At 40.7% G+C, this 27,730-nt stretch overlaps 2 long non-coding RNA genes across 2 annotated transcripts in view; both read left to right on the forward strand.

Moving 5' to 3' along the window:
- The first annotated feature begins 5,191 nt into the window (after positions 1-5,191).
- LOC309345578 lies at positions 5,192-11,479 on the forward strand. Its single transcript, XR_014158311.1, has 3 exons — positions 5,192-5,228; positions 9,937-9,973; positions 10,972-11,479. It is a non-coding gene; the product is annotated as an uncharacterized lncRNA (long non-coding RNA).
- A 9,970-nt stretch (positions 11,480-21,449) lies between these two features.
- Positions 21,450-27,730, forward strand: part of LOC309345587 — a 65,754-nt gene continuing 59,473 nt past the window's right edge. The window contains exon 1 of the long non-coding RNA XR_014158316.1: positions 21,450-21,777. This is a non-coding gene — a long non-coding RNA (uncharacterized lncRNA). The remainder of the gene's footprint in view (positions 21,778-27,730) is intronic.

The following is a 27,730-nucleotide window of genomic DNA, read 5'->3' on the forward strand; positions in this document are numbered from 1 at the left end:
ACACATACAAACCCATGCAGCTTTGTCTACTCTTTCATTAAGGCAGAAATGGCTTCAAAGCTGGGACTGGGCAGGACTAATAATAATAATAATAATAATAATAATAATAATAATAATTTATTATTTATACCCCGCCCATCTGGCTGGGCCTCCCCAGCCACTCTGGGCGGCTTCCACAGAAACCAAAAATACAGTAAAATATCACACGTTAAAAACTTCCCTGAACAGGGCTGCCTTAAGGTGTCTTCTGAATGTCAGGTAGTTGTTTATCGCTTTGACATCTGCTGGAAGGGCGTTCCACAGGGCGGGCGCCACTACCGAGAAGGGTGGAGACGCTCCTTCAGGTATACTGGACCGAGGCCGTTTAGGGCTTTAAAGGTCAGCACCAACACTTTGAATTGTGCTCGGAAACGTACTGGGAGCCAATGTAGGTCTTTCAAGACCGGTGTTATATGGTCTCGGCGGCTGCCCCCATAATCTCTTGTCGTCTCTTTTTTGAAATGCCTACTACAAACAGATGGCGGGAGGCTGTGTGTGAAGCTGCCCTGGGGGAGTGGCACATTGAATGCCCCATGATCCATGGCTTCCACGGAGAATGCACTCAACGGTGAGCCCCAGTTGGAGACGGGCAGGTGAAATGTGGAAATTCCAGATTTATTGAGCTTTAGTTGTAGGTAGAGGCTCAGGCTGCCAATCTTGCCCTCCCTTCCTTAGGCAGTACAGTCCCAATGTCCCACGAGCTATTAGAGCAATAGCTATGTTCCTTCTCAGAAAGTTTACCTTGCCCATCAGTGCCTAGTTTCTCTCTGGTGACATACACTATAGGATCCAAGAGAGGAGGGGTTCCCTGCAGCCTCTGTTCCCCTCTTTTCTTCTCCAGCAGCCCAGTTTCCTTCCTTCCCCTGCTTACTGCCTCTTGGCTATTTAAGTTCTTGATGCCTTAGTGGTAGAATCTGCTTCCTGCCTTCCCTTCCTCTTTGCTGGCCTGACTGGGTTGCAGCAGCACTGGCTCCTGCCCAGGCAGATTGGGGCTTTCTGAAAGGAGGACCTCCACATGGGAAGAAAGGTTTGCTCCCTCTTCTACATGCAGTAACACCCACTTTCCCACCCACAATCATCTGAAGCACAAAAGTTTGTGTATCTTAAATCATCTGCATGAGACTAGGCATCTTATGCACCAATGCCAATTATGTTCTCTGGGGAGAGAAGAGGGAGGGAAAGAAAGGGGGAGATTGCATCAGTGATTGGGGCAATTTTCTATAGAAAGAATCTGCTTAATTGGACAAAAAGATCGATGCGTGATCTGGAATCATACAGCTCATAATTTCTATGGACTGCTATTTCATGATCCTAATTAAATTATAGATGAGAGTCAAAGACACAAGACCAAAACAGGCACTTCTCTTGGTTCACCTGATGAATTAACTGTTTACAAGCAAGCACCTGTATCTGTGAAGTCAATGCCGTTCTGTGCTTTTGTGTGTCAATGAAGGATGCACGACCGAAATATACATCGCTGTCCTTGCAGCATTTTCCCTACAGGTGGCAGCATTGTAAGGTTTTGCAGTTTGAAAACTAATGATTTTCCTCTGCTTTCCAAGCCTCTCCTTCCTGCTCCCCCCAATTGCTACATCATCAGGTCTTAGTTAACATCATTACATGTCTGTCAGGTAACATAAAATGTATTAAAATATCATAACACTCGTGCTCACTTCAAATTAGTTTCTGTTCTCTTTAGCTTGCTTCTGATTATATTTTTGATAATCTGATATGTTTGCTATTCTGACCTGTGTGAGTCTGGCATTAAGGAGTTCTTTCTGGCCTCGGTGTTAATCCGGTGGAAACCAGGGCTCTTCACAAAGACGACAAGGCGTGGTATCAAATTTACACTTTGGGGGTCATGCAGTTCCTTTCAGAACAGTGCAGCCAGAAGCTTGCTTTCAGAAAGCAAGCATGAGTACATGCCGCAGAATTAATCTCATTTACTAAGCATGTACTGTATGCACAATCTGAATTAATTATAATTTTTGCTTAAAGCAGGTCAGGGCACATTGCTTCCATGTGCTGCTTAGTCCAGATTTTGCTGTGGACAGTCATTTCTGCATCTAGCTGTGGTTTGGCTCCTTGTGCCTTTTCCTATAGCAGAAATGGTGTCAACAGAGAGTGGGTTTGTTCGTGTCAGTATATCTAAGGCGATGTCCCAAGAGTAGCCACTGGGACAAGACTGCTGGCAACAGTTAATTTTAGGGTTATGGGTTCGACCCTCACATTGGGCAAAAGATTCCTGTATTGCAAGGAGTTGAGCTAGATGACCCTTGTCCTTTCCAACTCTACAGTTCTATGATTCTATGAATTTAATCACCAGATCATCAGATGGGGCCTTACTCCGGATACCATCTTTGTCCATAGCAGGGGTGTGGAAGCAACGAATCTCCAGACATTGCTGGACTACAGCTCCCATCATTCCTGAACATTTTGATTGGGGCTGATGTGAGCTGCAGTCCAATAATATATTGATGGCCAAGGATTCTCCAGCCAGGGCTGGCCCAGCTGTTAGCCAGAGTGAGGCAGCTGCTTCAGGCGGCTGGTTTTGAGTGTCACAAAAGGGCAGCAAACTGTTGGTTATTATTGTTGTTGTATTTTACTGTTCGGACGTGGGTGGTGCTGTGGTGTAAACCACTGAGCCTTGCGCTTGCTGATCGGAAAGTCGGTGGTTCGATTCCCCGCGACGGGGTGAGCTCCCATTGTTCAGTCCCAGCTCCTGCCAACCTAGCAGTTTGAAAGCATGTCAAAGTGCAAGTAGATAAATAGGTACCGCTCCAGCGGGAAGGTAAACGGTGTTTCATGTGCTGCTCTGGTTTTGCCAGAAGCAGCTTAGTCATGCTGGCCACATGACCCGGAAAAACTGTCTGCGGACAAACATTGGCTCCCTCAGCCAGTAAAATGAGATGAGCGCTGCAACCCCAGAGTCGTTCACGACTGGACTTAACTGTCAGGGGTCCTTTACCTTTACCTTTATTTTACTGTTATGGTGGAGATTTTGTGCCTTAGGTTTCAGAAAAACTTGACTGGCCATTTTATGCTTGACTTGCCCCACCCCTGATCTGAAGTTATATTTCATACCCTCCAACATTTGTCTGATGAAAATAGGGATGTTCAAAGGAAAAGCGAGACATTCTGGAATCAAATCAGGAAGCAGGATGCCTTCTGTAAATCTGGGACTGTCCCTGTAAAATGGGGAACATTGGAGGGTCTGATATTGGTGACTATAAGTAGGTGGAGAGGTATAGGACATTTTCAGGCATGGGTCCCCCAATGTAAAACTCCCTTCTTAGTATAGCTTGCCTGTTCTGTTCCTTTTTAATTTTCAGGAAAACAAGAATTTTAAATGTAATTTTAACTGAGAAGCCATTCTTTCTTGCAGTTTCTTTTATTATTAGTTTTTAATTTGCACTTTCATATTACTGTTTTATGCTGTATTTCTGTTATGCTGGCATACCAGAGTTATGCACCAAAGCTATGCACATGTACATGAAAGTCCCGCTGAACCAATGGAGTTTAATTCCGAGTAGACATGAATAGGGCCTTTAGAGTGAATCGTGGGTTTTCTCCAGTCCTGCCCACCAACCACTTCAATCAGGTTTTATACCACATATAATAATCAGGCACTGCTGCTATTGTGCATCTGACAACAGGTGCTGTTGCAGGATTGGCGGGCTTAGGGCGCTACTAGATGGGTGTTTAATATGAGACAGTTGCCTCTCCTGTGTGCAAGGTCTGGGGTCTGTCTCTCTCTCTCTCTCTCTCTCTCTCTCTCTCTCTCTCTCTCTCTCTCTCTGCGGTGCCCATGCAACATCATTAGCATCAAAACACTAGTCCATATTCCCCCATCCACAGTTTTATTTGGATTTGTCCTCATCAGGAAAGATCTGATGAATGAATGAATGAATGAATGAATAAATAAATAAATAAATAAATAAATAAATAAATAACTGTTGCCAACTATATCTGAATGACCCTTTGCAATATTAATAAGCACAAATAATGTGCACAATACAGTATCTGGAAACACACTCAGACCTTCCAAGTGTCCCTATTTTCCAGGGATGTCCCTGATGTAGAGAAGGCATCCTGGATTCTGATTTGATCCTGGAATGCCCCTCATTTCCTTAGAATGTCCCTATTTTCACTAGAGAAATGTTGGAGGGTTTGGCGTTATTCAACCCCTGAGCTGTCTGAAGGCAATCCTGTATAGGGAAGGTTTCTTTTTAATGTTTAATGTTTTATTAAGTTTTTATACATGTTGGAAGCAGCCCAGAGTGGCTGGGGCAACCTAGTCAGATGTGTGGGGTATAAATAGTAAAGTTATCATTATGGAATGGGATGTCCCTATTTTCATCAGAGAAATGTTGGAGGGTATGCACACTTAATTTGTGCTTTTGCACAGGTTCAATGCTCCGGGTCAGTTTCTGATGCCCCAAGTTGTAACACATGCTGGTGCAGCAATCTTTGTGTTTAATCCAGGTGTTCCCAAGCTGTGGTCCTACCACCAGAGCTCCACAAAGTTCATTCAGCATTTCTGTCAAAATATAATTTAAAAATCATACAGCACCTAGCACAGTGCATTATAACTGCTACAACTGGCGGAGGTGGGGGGAATGAAGTGGTCTACCAGGACCCTCAGCATTTTCAAGTGGTCTGAGGAGGGGGAAGGAGTTAGGGAACCACTGGTTTAAACCTACATGCTGATTTGCTTGTGCAGCAACTTGTAAAATTTAGCCAATTTACTGAACTAGAGTAAAGTAGAGTTCAGTAAATTTATAGAGTTTTCATTCTCAAACCGAAATCTGATCGAAGAAAGAGATTACAAATGTCTCCAATTCTTGAAAAAGAAACCTTTTGTCTCTTTTACTTCTTGGTTTTAGGACGAGAAACCCTTAATGCAAGTGGCAGTAACATTTGATAAACAATATAAATAAAGTGATTCTGTGAGTGAGGCTGTAACCTTATCGAGTCTTCCCTGCAAGTAAGCCCCACTGAACTCAGAGTTACACACATAGAGTACAAGATTGCTCTGTAAGTAAATGCTGATGCCTACAGTGATGCATCGTTGCTGGTTCTGCTACGTTTATGATATCATAGACTTCATTGCCTCTTTTGTGATGTCATAAATAAAGACACCATGAGGTCACGTGCCTTCTGATACTCAGGGAGAAGCCAATCCTGAGGTAAGGAATTGACAAAATTGTTTAAGGATTATTGAAAATATAAACCAAAATTGTTTCCTCGATAAATATAATTAGCTGCATATATTGCATTTTCGAGTGGAAGCAGCGATGTTGGGACCAGCTCTTTAAATAAAATAGGACCTCAGTGGTCTCCAGAGAGAACATGCATAAAGCAAAGTAAATGATTTTCTGTCAACACTAAGTAGACAGGTGCTTACATTGAACAGCATTCTAATATGTCTCTGAATATTTATGTCTTCTTTTTCAAATGCATTGCCCATGAATGTCATAGCTGTCAAACGTCTGTATACAAGAAGATAAAAAATGAAATTAATAAAAGGCAGATCAACATTTTGTTTGTTTAGAACACTTTTTCTCCCTGCTGCCTCTTCCTTTTTTTTTTTTTTTTTTTTTAGGTTAGCAATATTTGGGTTTCTTAGTTTGTTACTGTGAAGGGGGAACATTTCCGACTATTCAATAACAGCAAGGAAAGTACAATTAGTGTGGTAAGCAAAGGATGCCTGTGGTGCTAAACTGGTATGATCCAAATTCTCTGGTTTAACAGGTTTGTCACTTATTTAGCAGATGGCATCTCACATCTAGGACCTCATGTCATTTCTGTGATTTTACTTTGGGTTTGTTGTAATTCAGCCTTGTATTTAAGCACACCCACGATAGTCACTGGTGAAAAGAAATTGCATGCAAGTGAGTGTCTCTCCCCTCACCTAAATGAAGAAACCAGGTGAGCTGCTAGAGGAAGGAAGTTCTTGGCTTTGCACCAGCTCTCTCCATCCCTTACCTGCCAACCCCAGCAGGCTAGTAGATATTTTTTTTACAGGTTATTAACTTCTATGAGTTTGTTTTAAGGCCATTAGAATTGGATTACATATTTTATGTAAACTGATTTGAGTGTTTTGGAAAGGTAGCCTAGAAATGTTTAAAACCAGCAAATAATATAATGCAGTCAACGCCCTAGATCTCGTGAACATCTATCTTCCTTGACAATAGTTAAGGATATATCACTACCTGCTCCTTGCTTCTGATAGGGAAGGTGACAATAACCCCTCTGCTGGGGCTCGCTCACCAAAGAGCACTTGTCCCAGACTTGGGTCTTGGCTGCCAGGATTCCAACACAAAACCTCAAATGTTGCAACTTCCTCATGCAAGAGCTGCTCCATGCCCTTGATCATTTCCCTTGCCCTGTTCTGAACCTTTTCTAGCTCTGCAGTGTCCTTTTGGAGGTGAGGCAACCAGAATTGTACACAGTATTCCAGGTGTGGTTGCAAGCACTGAAATGACATCACAGCCAATGCCTGCCTGATTTGAAAGCCAACTTGTTTGGCTTGGATGTAACTGAGAAACAGAGTTGGGATGTCAGCAATGTACTAATGACACCATTCTCCAAGTCCTGTAGGGGATTCTCCCAACAACTTCACGCAGATTATCATGATTATTTATTAAATTTGCAGATCCCAGGATGGTTCACAACACAAAGATACAATATATAAAAAGCCCCCCCCACAAAATAAATAATAAAAACTACCCAAACCCTCCCTCTCCCCACAGCATATTTAAAAGGGTACCAGATGTCATCAGCCAAAGACCTGACTGAAGAGGGATGTTTTTTGCCTGATATCAAACAGCAGATATGGAGTTTGTAATAATTAAGTGAGAAAGATTTTTTTTTGGGGGGGGCAGGGCATGGTTGCTTACCTTCAGCTGACTGCAGTGAGTTTTGTTTGTGTGTGGGGAGAGGGGTTGTTGGGTCAAGTTAGCCATATTCATTTGTATGCTGTCGGTGGGTTCTTGTCTTGTTGCGCTGTAATAAAAACAAATGAAATGAAATGAAATGAAAGTACACAGTATGCATCATGCATAGTGGTTTTGGTAAAGTAACTGCAGCCACAAACTGCCCACTCAAAATTGTGCTCCCAGCCCCACCGACATGACTGCAAAGTTTAGAAAATTGTTCCCATTGGTTCCAATGGGAACTTTTTTGAATAAGCTTCATAGCCATTCAGGGGGCAATAACCGGGGGAGGGGTGTGTGGCTGGGCTAGGAAGGGAAAAAACCTCTCCCTGTGCCCTGAAATCCTAATAATAATTGGACACACATGCACATACACACAGAGCGGTAATTTAACAAAACTGAGACATATTTGTACCCAATGCATTAAGCAGAATGAGTAGCTTGTACTTGAATTCTCTGTCTGGACACAGTAGAGCACCTGGGGATTCTAGCACATGGGTCCGAAGAGCATCCTAGAAACAAAACAAAATTCGACTTCCAGTGTTGTTGTTTTTTAACTTTAGTCTTTGGCTAAATATGCTGTCACATTGGGACTGCTGAGTTTGCATTACCTACAGCCAAATACCAAACAAAGAGTAGTTTGTGTTCCGAAAGTGCTCCAAAGTTATACATGTTTATTTTTCATCCTTTTTCTTCACAACTACATGCCAAAAACTGGCTTCTGCATTAATAGACACAGTGTAGTTTTTGAGGAAATTAGTCATAAGAACCCAATGAACCTTCTGCTATTCAACACCGAGGAAACTACGGAAATGGAAATTCCATCAAAGAGCAGAAAGAAGGGAGAAGAGTCAGCTCAATGTTATTTGTCCACTTTTAAAAACATGTCTCTTTTGTATGCCCATCTTGGGCAAACAACAACAACAACAAAAACCCTTTGAATCCTGTATCACAGAAACTCCATGCAAAATATTCCCAAAACCCCAAGTTCCTCTTTATTTGTGGCTATTGTGGTCATTCATAAATGTAACACTTCCCTGGCAGCAACAAGAACTAGATCTCTCCATCACAAGGCAATTGCTTCCACACTTATAAGCCTGAACAGCAGTTTCCAACCATGTTTTTATTTAAATAGAAGCAGGAAATAATAGCATAGAGTTTCAACTGATTTTGTAGAATGATCTGCATCTACAAACGTAAAAAGGCCAGCATAGGTTTCTGTTTTGTTTTTAATGAACGACAACAGATCTTGTGGCACCTTAAAATGCTAACAAATTTGTTGTGGCATAAGCTTAAGGAGACCCAAGAGTCTTTGTTGTTTTTGCTGCAACAGAGTCACAGCGCTACCCCTTTGGTACTTTCCGTACTGAACCTAAGCTTAGACTTCGTAAGGAGAAATTGCTCCTAGGCACACAGTTGATATGCAGCCTCTGATTATTTGGATTGCTGTTTGTACAGCCAAAGGGAAAAGGCATAGACTGGGGCCAAGGGACTCTGTTTTCACTACCAAAATACCTGGGGGTGAAGGAAGGCCTTGTGAGTCAATTTGAGATCTTTTATTTTGTTTGTGGCAGAGCCAAATACTGCTGTCTAAAGCACACACACACACACACACACACAGAGAGAGAGAGAGAGAGAGAGAGAGAGAGAGATTAGTCCTTCAACTGGTAGGTTCCCAGGGCATCAAACAAAGACTTAACTCTAAGAAAAAGTAGAAGTGTCCTGAAAACTTCTTGGATCTCAGCTCATGAATGACAGCTTGGGAGGGACAAAATTCTAAGTCAACTTGGAATTTTTTTTGTAGTAGGAAACAAGCAAACGCAATACAACACAACACAACACAACACAACACAACACAACACAACACAACACAACACAGCACAATACAACACAACACAACACAACACAACACAATAAACAAGTAGAGTTAGTAACATGTATTGCAGGAACAGAGAGGATCATGCAGTTGTAACAGAGTGTTGCCATTGAGCAAGACTACCTGCAAGGGAGGAAGGATGAAAGGGTGTAGGCTGGTGGCTGAAGAAGAGCACCCACTGGTAGGGGGCACTAAGTGGTGGCGAGTGCTGGGTCTGAGGCCAACACTGGGTGAGTTTGTACTTGTATTTCATTTGAATGATTCCTTAGAACACCCACATGTGAGAGAATGACAACGCTGCTGCTAACTCGCACCACAACTATTTACCCGCCCCCCCCCCTTCTTAGAGGTTAAGGAAGATAAGAGAATAAATTGCAGAAAGCTTTGCATATCCAGTTCCCGTTCTGCCATTTTCTCTCTTCCTGAAGCTGGGATGACGAGATTCTAGGATTTTCAGTATAAATTGGCCAAGATGAAAAAGCAGATGTTGGTGATGTTTGGCTATGATTAGGACTGGCTTGTGAATTCTAAGGTTCAGAAGTTCATTTCAATTCAGACAAACATCCACATGTTTTGTTGCTTATTCAAATGTAACTATTCCTCTTTAAGTTGGATATATGGCTGGAAACATCATACTTCTTGATACGAGCCATGTCAGTAACACTCTTGCGAAGAGAAGTTCATCTGCTTCTGATTAACAAAACCAGAAAATACAGAAATGCATAAAAATGAGAGACTTCTCTGGATGGGCCTTATTATTTAATCCCTTTTTTCAATGCGGCGGCATATATGATTTTCCTTTTGATCCAAAAAATATGGCTATAGTTTGCAAAATGTGTTTGCCATATTAGGAGAACTGAAATGTAGAGGTAATGGGAAGGGTTTCTTTCCTTCTTTCTTTTTTAAAAAGATCCCTATAGACTCTTTGCCACAAACAATCCCTTGCTGTTAAGTGTAAATAGAAAGCTTTTGTGTGGTTTCTAACAGAACACAGCATAAAAATTAGGATTCCATTCTGTTCTTTGTTTCTACAGTATGTAAAAGTAATTCAGCAGAAATACTGATAGCTTGTTCCAACCCTAGGTAAAATCCCATTTGGCCTGAGCAAATTCCCCTGCAGGTGAGTTTAAACCTAAATATAGGTTATGTGAAAATACTCTTAGATGACTATTTAAGAAGTTCTAGACATGGGTCTGCTGCCAAAAACACAGCACAGCTCTGTGTCTCATTCTCTCTCGAAAATATCTAGGTCTTAGTTTTACCCCTAAGATATAAAGGGGGAGCCTGTATTGCCCAGATGTTGTCACACTGCCCACTCTCATCATGCCTGACTGTTGGTCATGCTGGCTGGAGCTGAAAGGAGTTGGAGTCCCACATCTGGAAGACCACAGGTTCTCCATCCCTGCCCTAAGATCTACTGCAACGTATTGTTTGACGTGACACTGTCATAGTGTGGACATTGTCACACTGGAGGGAACCTCCCACAGTGATAGTTTCATGCAAAGAGGTGGACTGTAGAAGATGTTACAATGGACAACCAAGACGAGGACAGCCTTGTGTAGTGGCAACCATACTTTGTTCTTCACACTTGAAAAAAGGAGGTGAGAAATGCAGCCTTTCTTCTCTGTGCTGGCATATCGCTGGATAAGCTTGTTTCACTGACTTCTCATATATGTGTGTACAAGAATATGAGGAGTCTTGTATCTCGTTCAGAGGCCCTTGGCTCTCTGACATGTGTGAGTCTCTCGCCCGTGGCAACACTGCCTTGGGGGGGACGGGACAGAAAGACGATGCCAGGGCAATATAAAGGCAAAGCTAAAATGATTGAGTCTAAGTGGCAGAACCTATATGTGTCTTTTAAGACATCTGACAGCCAAACTGCACATCCCAAGTTATACTCAGGCACATAATTACATAATTAGAGATGACAGAGAAGTTCTTTAGAGCCAGTCTAAGAGATCAACTCTGAGGGATGGTAAAGCCCCTATCAAACAAGAGAGAAACTTTTAAAGCCCTCAAATTATTTGCCTTCTCAGATCCAAATCTGAGCCGAAGAATTCTGAGTGTCATACCTATTGGATATTCTGTGTGTGAGAGAATCATTTGTTCCCGAAACAGGGAAGAACAAAGAAGAAGTTTCAAGAAGCAGCAAAAGACTGAGATTGTTTTGTCTATGCAAGGACATTTTCTGTGGGAACCGTTCTTTGGACATGCGCAGTGTGACAGGAAGTACTGATATCAATGGTTATGTGTAACTTGTTGCAACTTGTTGTGAGTCTCTTGCTTGTGTCTTGCGGTGAGAGAAGCAGAGAGAGAGAGTCTTGGACTCTTGTTGGACTCTAAGCATGCCTTGACCATGACAGTCTGTATATATTTGCTACCAATATGCTTTTGTGCCTGTCAAGTAAACCTCTACACTTGACTGAATCTTCATGGTGTCCATGAGTGTTTATTGCCTACTGCGTGTACCTTCAACCCCAAAGACCCTTCCAAGGAAGGAGCTGCACTGAGATGTAACTATGCTGAGTAGGGATACTGGCACACACACACAGCAAAAGTGACGCCAGACCCAATCCTTCTAAATCACCCATCAGAGCTTGATGGATTGATCCAGCAATACCACTCCCTCTTTGCTAGTCCTCACTATTCCCCCCAAACCCCCACCTTGCTCACCCATGACCTCCAAAACACACTCTCCCCCCATACTTACATGAAAAGCAGTAATTGTGGGAATAGCTGTTGGTAGTGAATGGTGAGAGGAAGTAGATTTCTTTCCTTCCCACCCTTTTTATTTGTTGCCCTTATGCTCCTGATAGTACAGTACACAGGAAAACCTTCTGAGGACAATGGAATAGCTCCATAGTTCCTAGACTTTGGGTTCTAGGGTACTGTTACCAGTGCATGAGAGGTGCAGAGAGTGGGGGGGGGGAGAGAACAAACCTACCTTTTTGCTCTACGTGCTCCTAGCAAAACAACAACAAACAAACCTATGGTCACGTAAAGCATACTCAATAAACACACAAGACGTAACCGGCTGTGTTCTTAGATAAATAAGGTATACTATTCATAGTATCAAATCATAAATTTCAACAGAAGTAACGCATAAAAGTTCAACAAACGAACAAAGCAGAAGACCCAGTGAATCAGATCATTCTCCAGTCAGTTCATGCATAAGGTCAATCCGTATAATAGTGTCTATTCCACCTGTCTGTTCATAAGGTCCTAACAAACCACATGTTGTTACAGTTCCACGGAATCCTTTCGCAGCCACTACTTTCAGGGAAGGGAGAATGCGTTTTCCAAGCTCAAGAAAATTATCTCAATTTTCCTGATTCCCCCACCCCTGTAATTCCCCCCCCCCCCCGAGTTAATCTAGTGAGAGATTTGGGGAGCTCACTCAGCTTTACACACATTGTACCTCCTTCCAATGGCTTCTATTGTTGGTAGGGATCATTATGGCTGTACTTCCATTGGGAAACCACATATTGTGAAACTATGTGTGATGGCAGAGAGACTTCTGATCTACAGTGCTTTATTTTTATTTTATTTTTATTAAATTTCTATGCTGCTTTTCATTCACGGATCATAGGGCTCCATACCAAGGGTCATATTCAGATGTAAAACAGCCATGGTTTGGTGTGTTTTATTAATTTTTATTTATTTCACAAAATTTATATACCACTTGATAAAGCGGTTTGTAAACTGTGTTATCATTAAACTGCTAGTACCTTCAAAACCAATATTTGTCTTAAAAAATTAATTTCAGTCTCTATATTGTAGGAATCAGAGGATTGAAAGAGTGTGTGTGTGTATGTGTGTGTGTGTGTGTGTGTGTGTGTGTGTCCCCGACTAGTGTAAAATACAAATGTGCTGAAAGGAAGCAAAGTTTGCAAAATTTAGGAAATACTATAATTAATGCTGTCCCACCAGGGATCATGATGCAGTCTGTGTTTCGTCTTTTGTAAGACACCTTCTGTCTTCTGTGCACAGGAAGGACAAACAGGGAAGCAGGAGGTTGCATGGGCAACTATAAATCTGACATTTCCTGACTCAGTCTGCAACCTAAACAACATCCTTTTAAAATAGGTGTGGAGCATTTTATTTAACAGTAATAATATGTACAGCTTCCCCCTCCCCCCCCCCCCCGTTTTAATGGAACTCTGCCAGTTAATACCAGCTGATATGCCGGTCTTTTGATTTTTATTCCCAGAGGCCTCAACTATACACCAAAATTACTTCACCTGCCCCTGAACTGTGGACATTTCTGGTGTTGAATGAACATGGCACCTCTTTAACAGAGCATTTTGATGAATGTGGTCTATATGCTGTTCAATAGGTCAGGGGAGGAAAAGGAAGAGACGAGGTAGCCAAAACTACAGGGAAAATGTTATTACGTAGAATAGATCAACTCAGATTGGAATTCGTCCAGCATGCTGGGGACAGAGGCTGTTAAAACTATTAGCAGAATTGGTAAACTTCAGAAGTTGTAACATTATGTTGTTTATGTACAGCCAGTTTTTAAACCATCATGTCCTTTCTTGTGCCCTTTTCTTCTATTGATGCTAAGTACTGTCCTTTGGTTTTGAAAGGTTTTCTTTAAGCTGTTTCTTTTTCCTGAAGAGTCAGCTTCCTCTCCTTATGGAAGAATTTAGCTCTCCTCCTTCACTGGTATAGTTGCCTTTGCCTTTTACAATTTGTTTATCCAGTGCATATAATAAACACGGACTTCATGGCTTTGCAATATGAGTCAATGCACTGCAGCAGCAGTTCATGGGATCTAGCATTCAACATGTTAAGCTAAAACTGACTAAAAGTTTGAAACTTGGCATTCATCCATACTTTAATATGGTGTCCATAAGCAATGCCCCTTCAAGGGCCAGCAAGGACAGTTAAGCCTAAAATTGCACATTTAAACAATTTTGGTATGGATAACAATAAGCAATGCTGCCTGGGCTGAGAGTGACATGTGTGCATTTTTGTTCTTTGCTCACTTTATGCTTCAAGCCTGCGATGAACCTCTTGGTCTGCAGCGGCCGCTGCTATTTTTACACCACAGCCTTCAGCCTGCTATACACCACCTCCTCCTATCTGTATCCTGTTACAGTGATACCTTGGGTTAAGTACTAAATTCATTCCGGAAGTCCGTTCTTAACCTGAAACTGTTCTTAACCTGAAGCACCACTTTAGCTAATGGGGCCTCCTGCTGCCGCCGCGCTGCTAGAGCATGATTTCTGTTCTCATCCTGAAGCAAAGTTCTTAACCTGAAGCACTATTTCTGGGTTAGCAGAGTCTGTAACCTGAAGCGTATGTAACCTGAGGTACCACTGTACTCTCAGCTGCAGCTCTTGTGCTCCACACATTGTAAAAGAGTCGAGATACAGGGCTGTGCTGAGTCCTCCTTTAGGAATGGTTTTGTGTTGCCTTCAGGGGCGTTTTCTACAGAAGAAGGTGCAGAAAGGGAAGGTGTTGGCCACACACCAAGAATTCTGCTTTGGGTGGTTTGTGGTGCACAAAACAAAGTACCCATTCTCTACAATACAGAATCAGGCCCATGAACAAGGAAACACCTTGTCCACCTTGTTCATCTCTGGGAAAGACAAAAAGTGAGCTTGGGATGCATGTAACATCACAGATGCATTTCTGACATGGACAGAAGCACCAACATGCATGCTTGACAATACTATGATGCCTCTTGAAAGGTCTGTAGTCCTTCTGCATGATAGAACCAATGGATTGTGCAAAGTCAATGAGGCAAGGCACCATCTGTTTTCAAGAAGGTCACAATCCCCAGAGACTATTCCGCAGGTGGCTCTCAAATAGCACACACTGCATGCAATCTGTTGAAGAGATCTATGTTACCAAGTCTTGCAGTCTGGGGTTGGGAAAAGAAACATGGATCTCAGGGGCTGGCAACCAAAGTGGACAATTCTTGACCAAGCTCAGAAAAGGTGGTATGAACTAATATTTATATATTTATATATTGTTTGATTGTAATAAAACCTCTAAGCAGTTTATGATAAATATTAACATTATCAATAAAAGCAGCTAAACATAATTAAAAACGGAGGTAATTAAAATTAGCAGCAAAAAAGATTAAAACACTTTAACACCTGCATGTCTGGATAGACTTGCCTAAAACACTAATAATTATTATTATTATTATTATTATTATTATTATTATTATTATTATTTATACCTCTCTCATCTGGTTGGGTTTCCTCAGCCACTCTGGGCAGCTTCCAACAAAATATTAAAAATACAATGAAACATCAAACATTAAAAACTTCTCTAAACAGGACTGCCTTCAGATGTTTTCTCCAAGTCAGATAGTTGTTTATTTCCTTGACAAGCCCTCTACCTGGTTCCCTGTAACCTCACTTCTCACAGTGAGGGAACTTCCAGAAGGCCCTCAGAACTGGACCACTGTGTCTGTGCTGAATGATGGGGGTGGAGACGCTCCTTCAGGTATACTTAAAATACTTTAAGCAGACACCAAAATGATGAAAGCGAAGGCACCTGCCTGGTTTAACCAGGCAGGGAGTTTCAAAGAGTAGGTGCAACCACACTAAAATATGTATTTTGGGCTCCTGAAATGGGCCCAGTTCTACAGATCGAAGTGCTCAGGTGTGCATAGATGCGGTAAGACTATCTCACAAGTAAACTTAACCAAGCTATTAAGGGCTTCATATACTACAGGTAACATCTTGAACTTGGCCCAGTGCAGCTCTCAGATCAGAGGTGTTATATGCTTACAGGGTTTCCTGTTGACAACTGTGCTGCAGGATTCTATACCAACTGCAGCATCCAGATCAAGCACAAAGGTAGCTCCGCGCAGAGCGCATTACAGTAATCCAATCTGGATGCTGTAACGGCAGGAATAAGTGCTACAAGGCCAGTCTTAATTGCACTGCTCTTTATCACTGTGAATGAAACCATTTTCAGGAATGATTCAAGTTGAATCCATAGCAGCTACACATTCTTCACAAGAGTGCACATTTGGCATAAACAGAACACATTTCTAGGTTTCTAGTCGATAAAATAGGTACATGACTATATTTATATCATATTACACGGTATCGATCTATACACACAAACAAGAAGTTTGTAAATTTATTTTTGGATTATGAATCTTTGGTATTAATATTAGCTTGGTGTTTAATATAAACTGGTTTTTCAGAAACAGTATCCAACCTGGTTTAGCCGTTTGTGTATATTTATTGTCTATGCACATCCATTTTGTATTTGTCATCCAAATATTTTCAGTCATGACCGATCACTGTTGGAGACATGTTCTTGGCACAGGGGATATTTAAGTGAATTAAAACTCATATATGTCATGGTGGATCCATATCAGGAAACGTTTGGGCATTATCACGGCATGTCCATGATGCCCTATTTGATCAGAAATCCCAGCTGATCAGCTGCACTATATGTGCTAAATACAGACCAGCATTAGGATCCCACACTAGGAAGCAGTCGTTGACCTTGCTGTGCTGTGGTACAGGAGAGCCCTGCAAAAACTATTGCATCATACCATGAAAGCAAGTCATGTTGATTCCAGTGATTTATAGATCTGGTTGTCACCAATTGCTTTGGCATTTGAGTACCTATGGACCCAACACTGTGATCTGAAAGAAACATCTGCGACCAAGAAAAGCCCAGTTTGGCTGAAATGGAAAATCTGTGGCTGATCTACAGACAGCAGATAGGGACTGATAAAATGGAGAATTTTGATCATTTGCTCACAACTCTGGTTTAGGATTAAATGTGTGCTGTTTAGGAGAAGGGGAGAAATGTGGGTTGCTGTGCATTTTCATGTAAACGTACTGAATTTGAACTTAATGAAGCAATGGCAGGGGGTTGGACTCGATGGCCCTTGTGGTCTCTTCCAACTCTATGATTCTATGAATATGCAAAGCGAAACAAAATTCTCTGAATTTCTGAGTGCTGTTCTGCTGCCAAAAATGTGTACCAGAATGAGTATATTAAAGAAAGCATGCATACCAATGCATATATAAGGGGAAATAACACACAAAACTGCATTATATTTGACAAAATTGCAAAAATGTGCATGGTAAGAGGAATAGACACTAAATTGATGAATTTTCATGAGCAGTAAAAACATTGTAAACTGATGCAGAAATGTGGAAAACTGAACTTAAGGTTTGGAAACTGAGAAACTAGAACTGAAAGATTTGTCCATCTCCAGCTGACACTTATGGTATATTGGAGGCATCTTATGTTTTCAGCAGATCTGGCTTAGAAACATATATTTATATAGTGAATTTCTACTTAAACAAAGTATGAGTTTTATGACATCTAAGAATATAGTGAAAATATTGGAATCTATGAGAAGGATTAACGTTGCCTTTGAAACAGGGCTGAAATTACACATTTTGTTAGCTCAGTCATCCTTAAGGTCTTCTGGTTTTGCCCAACCACCTCCTGCCCCTACGGCTGATAGTAAATATGAAGATTAACATTAATGCATTAATACAAATCAAAGGAAAATCCCCCCCCATTCTCATAAATGTAGTATGATAGTTTTGTGACTGCCCTTTCTAGCATTTGTAAAACAACCAGACAAATCTAAATGATTTTAGCAAAGGTATTTCAGATGTAATATTTCTGTATGGATGTAATATTTCTGTATGGATAATACCTGCTTGTTTTGTAATTATCATCAGATAATATGAAAATTACATTTTAAGAAACTCAACATGTTCTCAGTAAAAGGGCTGAATAAGGATGGGTTTTTTTAAAAAAAAAATCTTGACATCAAGCTAATTTGCATGGATTTTGTCTAATTCTCATCTTAAATCTCCCTCACCTGTTTCTGCTAAAAATATTCACCATGCTCTCATATTATATGCTTATTATTCTTATAATATTATATGCGTATTATACACATACACACCAGTTTTCCTAAAATAACAATCACATTAAGAGATACAACAATGCAGATATCTTTTTAAAAATACTTAATTATGCTGCGGAAATATAGCAGAGCATGGGGCATTGCTCTTTTATATGTATTATATGTATAACTATAATATATGTAATTTTACATAGTTAGATTTTTTTTAAACCCCACAGCCAACAATGTACAAGTAGCTCCACATAAGTGGGTCCTTGAATAGTGATGATGATGATGATGTTGTTGTTGTTGTTGTTGTTGTTGTTGTTATCCCCAAGTATTGGCCATGCTGGCTGGGGCGGATGAAAGTTGGAGTCTAACAACATCTGCAGGGCACCGGGTTGGGGAATGCTGCTTTGAATGATATCACAAGTCATTATGGGACTTGGATGCCATCACTGAAAGAAAAGAAGCTTGTGTTGTTATAAATTTAACAGGAAGTTTCCCTAAAGAAGAGTATACCAGAGACTCCTGTTCCAAGTATAGTAAGAAAATGGTAGGAGGATATCTTGGAACAGAGTTGCTAGTTCCATTAATTCATTTATGTTGCTAGGCCTAGTTTACTTTTCAGTTTACTTTTCCTTAGGACTATTCTTTTAAAAATGCAGTACTTGTATCCTGGAAAGGTAGCAAACTAATATTGGACTTCCAGTTGGTAGAGCTAAAACCATATACCTTATACTCTTTCCTGCAATGTATAGGTGGGGCAAAATTATTGTCACCTGAACTAGTGGTGTTTGCAGTTCCATGTTCTGAAATATGATGAAAGAGCCATCTAGAGATCTGCTCCTAGGCTCATAAAAGAAATCCAGCTTCATGGAGCTTGGCTCCTTCAGTCTTAAAAGAAATCCCAATTACAAGTATTAGCTCCATTTCTCAGAAAATGGGCCAGGTGGCTGGGATTTCTAGGAGTCCTGGGGGATTGTAAGTCATCTGTAGCAACTAGGGAAAAGCATTGAGTCAGTGATCCATTTGGGACAAGAGAGTTCCCCCAGCCTGATAAGATGTGTCCCTCTTATCTGGTATAGAGCGGCAAGCAGTGGCTAACATGTAGTGCTTGTTAGTCATATGCTCATTTTAGAAATTACTACTTTTTCTGAAGTGCTGTACAGGGAAAATAGCAGCAGATTGCTTAGCAATTTCTAAAAGAAAATCATGCAGTTAAAAATGAAACCTGAAAAGCAAAACGTATTATCTATTTAGTAAGTATTCTTGATTGTGCCCGTAGATGAAAAACCATTCAACTACAGTAACCAGCTGGCAAAACTCTGTATTTAATACTCTATAAAAAGTATCAAATGTCTCACAGACTGGATCTTCCACTAAGTAAGTAAATGAATTTATATTTTCTCCCCATCTGCTTTATTTAACCCAAATGGCCATAACGTTTCAGTTGACCAGTCAGTCCAGCACTGCTCAGAAGAGCACTTTGAATTTCTTTCTTATTGAAATCAATGCAGTCTTTAATAGTGAACGCTATCTCTGAAAAAATTTGATATTGGATTGTATCCAAAGTTAGCCATTCTCAGAGTGGACCCATTCAAATTAATGGACATGGCTAATTTAGGTCTATTAATCTCAGTGGGACTGCTTTAACTTAGTTGGATATAGCCACTGACACCCTCATTTGACATTTTCACAAAAAGTGTTAGTGAGAGGAGCATGTAATAACCACCATTAAAAAAAAATCCATTGAAAATATACATCTCTGTTTGAACAATGTAGGATAGCAGTAATGTAGAAAGGCAGTAATTCTTCCAAATATTGGAGACCACAGGAAGGGAGAGTGCCGTTGTGCTCAGATCATGCATATAAATGGCCTCAGTCCAGTATACTGGAAGGAGCGTCTCCACCCCCATCGTTCTGCCCGGACACTGAGGTCCAGTGCCGAGGGCCTTCTGGCAGTTCCCTTGCTGCGAGAAGCCAAGTTACAGGGAACCAGGCAGAGGGCCTTCTGGGTAGTGGCACCCGCCCTGTGGAACGCCCTCCCAAATGTCAAAGAGAAAAACAACTACCAGACTTTTAGAAGAAATCTGAAGGCAGCCCTGTTTAGGGAAGCTTTTAATGTTTAATAGGTTATTGTATTTTAGTGTTCTGTTGGAAGCCACCCAGAGTGGCTGGGGAAACCCAGCCAGATGTGCAGGGTATAAATAATAAATTATTATTATTATTATTATTATTATTATTATTATTATTATTATTATTACTATTATTACTATTATTACTATTACTATTATTATTATTATTATGCATCTAGTTGCCCACCCTGAAAACAGGATGCTGGACTAGATGGGCCATTGGCCTGATCCAGCCGGCTCATCTTAAGTTCTTATGTTAAGTAACTTTCAACTACACGGTCCATTAAGAAATGGTTGGGGTGTCAAGATTTTCATTCTCTCCCGTATTGCAGAGTGTGTGTGTGACTACTAGATCACATGCTCTGTGTGTTGGCATTCCATTCTTTGGAAGCGTGGGAATGGAAGGAACTGTGTGCCACTTCCATCTTCTTTGTCCTTTGTTCTGTTCTGTTGTTCTGTCTTGGAGGAAAGGGACACAACATAATGGCTCTGTTCTTTATTTCAATCCTGTAAATAAACCACCACACCCAGATACCACATATCCTCAGTCTCAGCTTCTGCTAAGCTCTGCGGCTTGCTTGAACGTCTGGAAGAGTGAATGCTGTGTTATGCTTTCTGGACCGGTGCCGGGAGAAGGCCGTCTCCCACTGAGAAGCACCAACATGGATGGGTTGGTGGGAATATTGGAATTTGCCTCAGTGGACAAGCTGATATGCTACCTCAGAATGCAAAGCAAAGACAAGATACTTTTTTTGTAAGATAGATAGTTTATTAATTATAGTTGCAGAAAAAGGCTTGTACCAAACACAGGATATGCATTTGCAATTCTTTAAAAAAAAAACTACTTAAGATGTAAATGTGGCTAATAGATAAGATACTTCTAGGAATACCCTTATGTTTTCACAAATGAAGTATAAATTCTCATTAGAATATGTTGAATTGTTACCTTGGGTTAAATACTTAATTTGTTCTGGAGGTTGGTACTTAACCTGAAACTGTTCTTAACCTGAAGCACCACTTTAGCTAATGGGGCCTCCTGCTGCTGCTGCGCCGCCGGAGCACGATTTCTGTTCTCATCCTGAAGCAAAGTTCTTAACCTGAAGCACTATTTCTGGGTTAGTGGAGTCTGTAACCTGAAGCGTATGTAACCTGAAGCGTATGTAACCCGAGGTACCACTATATTATGAGATTTTACGCTCAAAAGTACAACCAACATTTCAGTCCAATGCTTGTAGGTCAAAACTGTGTGGTGGTTCCACCTGATTTATTCATTTATTTTAGTAATTGACCATACAGTTTTTACCTATGCACATTGGTAAAATGTACATGTGTAGGCCATATCAAGACACATTTCTTTGAAGTCTCTCAGCCCCACTTACCTCACAGAGTGTTTGTTGTGGGGGAGGTGGGGAAAGGAGAATATTAGCCGCTTTGAGACTCCTTCGGGTAGTGATAAATCTGGATATCAAATCCAAACTACTACTACTCCTCCTCCTCCTCCTCCTCCTCCTCCTCCTCCTCCTCCTCCTCCTCCTCTTCTTCTTCTTCTTCTTCTTCTTCTTCTTCTTCAACTGCAGCCTAAGCTGAACAGGTCCAGTAGGTTCTCTCTGCGATCCTGGTGTTATCAGTGCCATGCTCTAACCAACTGAGCTGTCCAGCTGTTCCCAGTGTTGCGTGACATGGTGATGCCTTTGAACCATGCTAACTAAGGATGTTTCTACATATGCCTGGGAAGATGCAGAAGCTGCCTCAGACCAGTAATCTAGACTCTAGAACATGGAGGAAGGTTTAGAATGGAAAATATTGGAAAGCCCCCAAACTTTCTGCAGAGCAGCACTGCTGGTTTTGCCCAACAATAGTTAATGTCCTTGGCTGTGTATAACAGAGGCAACCTGAAGGCTATTGAACACATGCTATGGGAACCTACAGGTATGTGTTTTAAAATAAATTTGTGTACATTGCTTCTTTTTAAACAGCTGTGTATTTCCAGATAAAAGCCACATACACCCATCCAGTCAAGCCTGCATACTTTTCATTATCTGCCTAAAACACTAACAAAATAATGTATCTTCTCCTCAGGACTTATATTGATTCATCCTGCTGTGAATACAAATTATGGGGCTTGACAATAAGATAATAAAAGCGAGAGAGGGAGAGAGAGAGAGGGGGGGGAAGGAGGAGGAGGAGGAGGAAAGTAGCATATATATATATATATATATATATATATATATATATATATTCTTTGTTTGCAAATGTGGAGCATTAATTGCATTCCTGTGCGGCAATCTGGACTGAGCTTCTGCTAGGCAAATTAGATATAAACTGAAGGTGAGGGCAAAAGGGTCACCACAGCAAGGGAGCATCGAGTGACAGGCACAGGGACCTCCGATGCATGGCTTGCAGAGCAGATGTTCACCAAGGATGCAGTGATTATTGAACTGGTAATAAAAAAGCATCAGCTTACAGGCAGCCACGATGGATGCTGGTAATTATAAAGCATCCCCTGGGAGGAAAATGACACAAGTCAGCCGCATCTCTGCAATCACAGGGGCATAATTAAAGCTCCAGTAACAGTTGTTAATAGGGTGCAAATAAAACAGGGGGAAAATTTGAACACAGTCTTTTTTTAGACAGACGGCAAAGGGCAATGTAATTACAGGGACTGCACATTTTATAATTTTACTATAGGTAGTAAAACAAAGAGTTTTAATATATATTATGGATACGGCGATAGCAACACGTACAAACACACACATGCACAGTGTATAAACAATGCCAAAAGCATTTTGCTCTATGTCGTTTGGATGTAGAGAACAGATTTTTAAACAGAATGTTTACGTTTTTAATTCTTAGAATGAACTAAACAAAAACATAAAGAAAATAGAACATTCATAAATATTTGGCTATTGTATCTTCCAAGGAAGATCCATAAAGTTGCAATGTGCCAAGAGACATGAGCGCTGGCCATATAAATGAGCAGCCTTTGCTTAGGCCTTATTTAAATACGATGCAGAGAAAGTAGGAAGACTATGCCCATTGCACAAGCCCCATTTAATCAATTGCTTTGCGTGTGGGTACACTGCTGCTCATAGCCAGGGTGGGCTGTGGCAACAGAATTATTGATAGCATGGGATGGCGCGTATGATATCATTTTTAATATCAATAAATACTTCATTTTCTAACCTCAAGTAAGGAAATCAGCCCTGAGTGCTCCCTGGAAGGACAGATCCTGAAGCTGAGACTCCAATACTTTGGCCACCTCATGAGAAGAGAAGACTCCCTGGAAAAGACCCTGATGCTGGGAAAGATGGAGGGCACAAGGAGAAGGGGATGACGGAGGACGAGATGGTTGGACAGTGTTCTTGAAGCTGCCAGCATGAGTCTGACCAAACTGCGGGAGGCAGTGGAAGACAGGGGTGCCTGGCGTGCTCTGGTCCATGGGGTCACAAAGAGTCGGACATGACTAAACGACTGAACAACAACAACAAGAAGTTAGAAAAGGTGTGGTTCTTCCTTCATTAGAAGTTTTTAGTGGCCACCTTTCTGTGATGCTGTAGTAGTGGGTTACCTGCATCAACAGGGGCTGGATTAGATCATATAATAATAGAATTGTAGAGTTGGAAGGTACCCTGAGTGTCATCTAGTCCAACCCCTTGCAATGAAGGAATCTTAACTAAAGCATCCATAACAGATGGCCATCCAAGCTCCGCTTAAAAACCTCCAAGGAAGGAGAGTCCACCACTTCTCATGGAAGTCTGTTCCACTGTCAAACAGCTCTTACCATCAGAAAGTTCTTCCTGATGTTTTGTCGGAATCCCCCCCTTTTGTAACTTGAATCTATTGGTTAGTGTCCTGCCCTACAGATCAGGAGAAAACTTGCTCGGTCCATCTTTCTTGTGACAGCCCTTTAGGTATTTGAAGATGGCTATCATATCTCCTCTCAGTCTCCTCTTTTGCAGGCGAAACATACCCAACACCCTCAGTAATTCCTCATAAAGCTTTATTTCCAGACCCTTGATCAATTTGGTTGGCCTCCTCTGTACACATTCAGTGTCAATATACTTCTTAAATTGTGGCACCCCAAACTGGACACAATACTCCAGGTGGTGGTCTGACCAAAGCAGAACAGAGTGGATCTATTAATTCCCTTCATCCGGACATTATACTTCTGTTGATGCAATTTAGAATAACATTAGCTTTTTTTTTGCTGCTGGATCACACTATTGATCCATGATAAGCTTGTGGTCCACTAAGATCCCTAGATCCTTTTCATATGTACTACTAAGCAAGCCAGGTGTCCCCCATCTTATATTTGTGCAACTGGTTCTTCCTACCTAAGTACAGAACTTTACATTTGTCTCTTTTTTAAAAAAATAAATAATTTTTTATTGATTTTCCAACAAAATTATACAATTTTATCCAAATTTTTAACAAATTAAATCTTTATGGACTTCCTTCAGCTGTTCTGGTAATCATCCATAGTTATTCTTCAGTACGCATTCCCTTCATTATATTGCCATTTGTCTTCCCTCCCTCTTCTATTTCTTTTTGACAATACATCTTAAATTTTACAGTGCTTTTTGAAACCCCACTAGCGTTGTTTGCACATCACACACATTTTTCAGATACTCTACAAACTTTTCCCAGTCTTCGGTAAACTTTTGGTTTCTCACATATCTAATTTTCCCAGTTAGTTTGTCCAATTCTGCATAGTCTGTCAGTTTCATTCTCCATTCTTGTATCGTCAGTATTTCCTCTTGTTTCCATTTCTGGGCCAATAAAATTCTTGCTGCTGTAACTGCATACTGAAAAAGTTTACAATCCTTTCTTCTTATTTCTTTTCCTGTAATCCCTAAAAGAAAAGCTTCTGGTTTCTTTACAAAGGTATGAACTTTACATTTGTCTCTATTGAAATTCATTTTGTTAGTTTTGGCCCAGTTCTCCAATCTGTTAAGGCCATTTTGAATCCTGATTCTGTCCTCTGTGGCATTAGCTACCCTTCCCAGTTTGGTGTAACCAGAAGATTTGATGATCATCCCCTCAATTCCTTCATCCAAGTCATTTATAAAGATGTTGAACTACACTGGGCCTAGGACAGAACCCTGCAGCACCCCACTTGTCACTTTTTCCTTTCCTATCTTGGGCTGCAGCTCCCTCCTTACATTGTTTATTCTGTTATCATCAGGTTGGGCACTGCTTTCCTTTTTGGTGAAGAAAGGGGCAAAGTAGGTGTCGACCAGTTCTGTTTTCTCTCTGTCACCCTATAGCATTTCTCCATCATCTCCACGCAGAGGACCTAGCACTTGCTTGTTCTTACTCCTGCTTCAAACATAGTTAAAGAAAACTTTTCAGGTATTTTAAACCTCTCTTGCAAACATGAGTTCCGTCTGAGCTTTAGCTTGTCTGACCTTGCTGCAACTGTTAGATAATGACAGTGGTGTCTTTAGGATATACGGTTTTATTAACACATATCTACAACCTGAGTATATGATAGATGGTCTCACAGAATTAACACCCTGAAGATCTTGCTTCCTCATTCAGTTCCTATGGGATCCCTAGACCAGCTCACAGCAGGACATGTCTGTTCCCAGCTTCTTCCAGCCTGCTATCATACACAACTCTCCATCCCAGCCTCCCTTTAGTCTTTTGTTCTCCATCACTTAGTTGTAGCTATTACAACCTTGTTCATTATTTTAGGTGCTGATGAGGCACTGACTGGATATTGTTTCTGTATGGTCCTTGAAGGGGATGGGTCTGCAACCTTTAGCTCCTGATGCAGGGAGTCAGAGTTCTAAATATGCAGATTGAACCTAAAACTTACTTTCCTTTGATTGACATTTTCTCCCGGATACCATCTGTTTTTGTGAAGGGGATGGTGATTAAGACCTTGGGAAGGTCCCACAGTATGGAATTCACTTCTCCTTGACACTCGGCTGATTAAAGCAATTGTCCCACATATGTTTTGAGTGTGTCCTGCTACTTTCAGAGCAGAGTGACTACTAAATTGGTCTGGACATTGCCAAAGCATGTCATTTTGCCCATTTCCCATTAGCATTGGTTGCTATTCAAGATCAACATAGGAGTGAAGACAATGATAGTAGACAAAGACAGAAGCTCACCCGTGACAGTTTCATAATCACTATCCAGCATTTCTTTCCATTTGTTAAGCAGTCTTGAAAGCTGTGATATCTCCAGTAAGGAAAATGGAATTTATAGCAGTTAAGTTTCTCATCACTGAACAACTCACATGAAAATATCCATTGCAGGCAGAAGAAAACACCCATAACCTCTTCACCCCACACCCAGAGTCAAGGGTGTTGTTCATGTTAGGGTTCTCCTTCCTGAAGACGAATTTTCTCAGTGACATCTAATTTTATCATCCGGTTGATTTCAGCATCTCCTTGGTTCCCTAGTGCTAATGGGGCTTAAATGGCACATATATTTTTGGCAGCACATTTGGATCTATATTACATGATGTATTATATCCATAATGTATCCAAGCTCATTAAACACCTCATCAAATTCTTTAAGAATATCTTCTCCATTCTATTCAGGAGACATGTTATATATTCATTTGACCATTTCCAGCCTGCCCTTCAACCTAAGCAAACATGAAACTTCCTTTCCCAATATTTCACATACCACTGAGTGATATCGGTTCTTATATAAATATGCTATTAGAATTTTGCTAGTGGTCTCATTCGGAACCTCCTACACAAAATAAGTTTAGTTTTATAAGTGAGGCACATAGAAGTAACTAACCTTCATTACAGTCTGCTTTCGTTCAGTTTTGAAATTCACATTTCCTCTGTATCTGGTTTCACGTGCTAATTCCAAGTTCCAAGCTTCATTCTGCATATTTGTTGAAACCTAATAAAAATAATATCTGTGCCTCATCATCACCACAATCATCTTCAGTGGACTGTGCTTGATTTTTCTTTTTTGTGCTTTTGCAGAAGTAAATTGTGAAATGGTTGCTTTATAAAGGAAATCACTTTATAACTTGTACTGAGTATCCTATTTGCAACATGTACAATTCTTTTGCATTCATCCACTTGCCTTCTCCTTAGTGAAGTCAGGTAAATTTTCAGAAGGACGTCTTCTGATCAGATTATCAACTGCACAAGAATTCTGATATGTCACTTTCTAATTTCATGAGTACCAGTCTCACCTGGCACTATTTTTTTTTTTTTTGAGACAAATATAAAACTAAATGTATTCAGTTTTATCAACTGTTTTGGATGGTAAATCTAGTAAATTGAGTGGTAAATCTATATTGCTTCTGGACTTGTAAAAAGGGATGCAGATGGGATATTTAATCATCACCAGTATGAAGGGGCAGGATAGCAGTGACCCTTGATACTTGTATAGCCCTGATCCAGCTAAAATCTGGTTTGACTAAACACAATGGAAAAGCATGGGAGTAGAGTTATTTGCAATGAATTTATTTCATTGGTCTCAATGGGACATAGTCAGCACTTTGTATATCCAAAGCATCATCATCACCAGCCTTCAGCTGGCTTGCCTTCAGGACAGAAGCTTCTAAAGTATTATTTTATTCATCACATCTCCAAAACTCTGCTTTTGTGTGGCTTCACCAAAAAATGGGAATCCCTTGAACTGATAAGAGTCACTAAAGTATAATCACATGGCAACATGTGGTTACTTACCAATCTTTCTGGGTGGGGAAAGATGCTCAGTCCCCTCAGGACTATAACATGGATTTTGACTTAACTTTCTGTGATAGCCATACTCAAATAATAGATGCAGCATTCTCATAAAGATTTTGGTAGATGCCGACTTTCAGGATGCAAGATTTGTAGCAGCATAAGAAGAGCTCTTAACTGCGTCTTTCTTCGTATTTATTACTTCTGTATTTAAA

The sequence above is a fragment of the Podarcis erhardii genome (genome assembly GCF_964252035.2).
Source record: "Podarcis erhardii genome assembly, chromosome: 1".
NCBI classification, from domain to species: domain Eukaryota; kingdom Metazoa; phylum Chordata; class Lepidosauria; order Squamata; family Lacertidae; genus Podarcis; species Podarcis erhardii.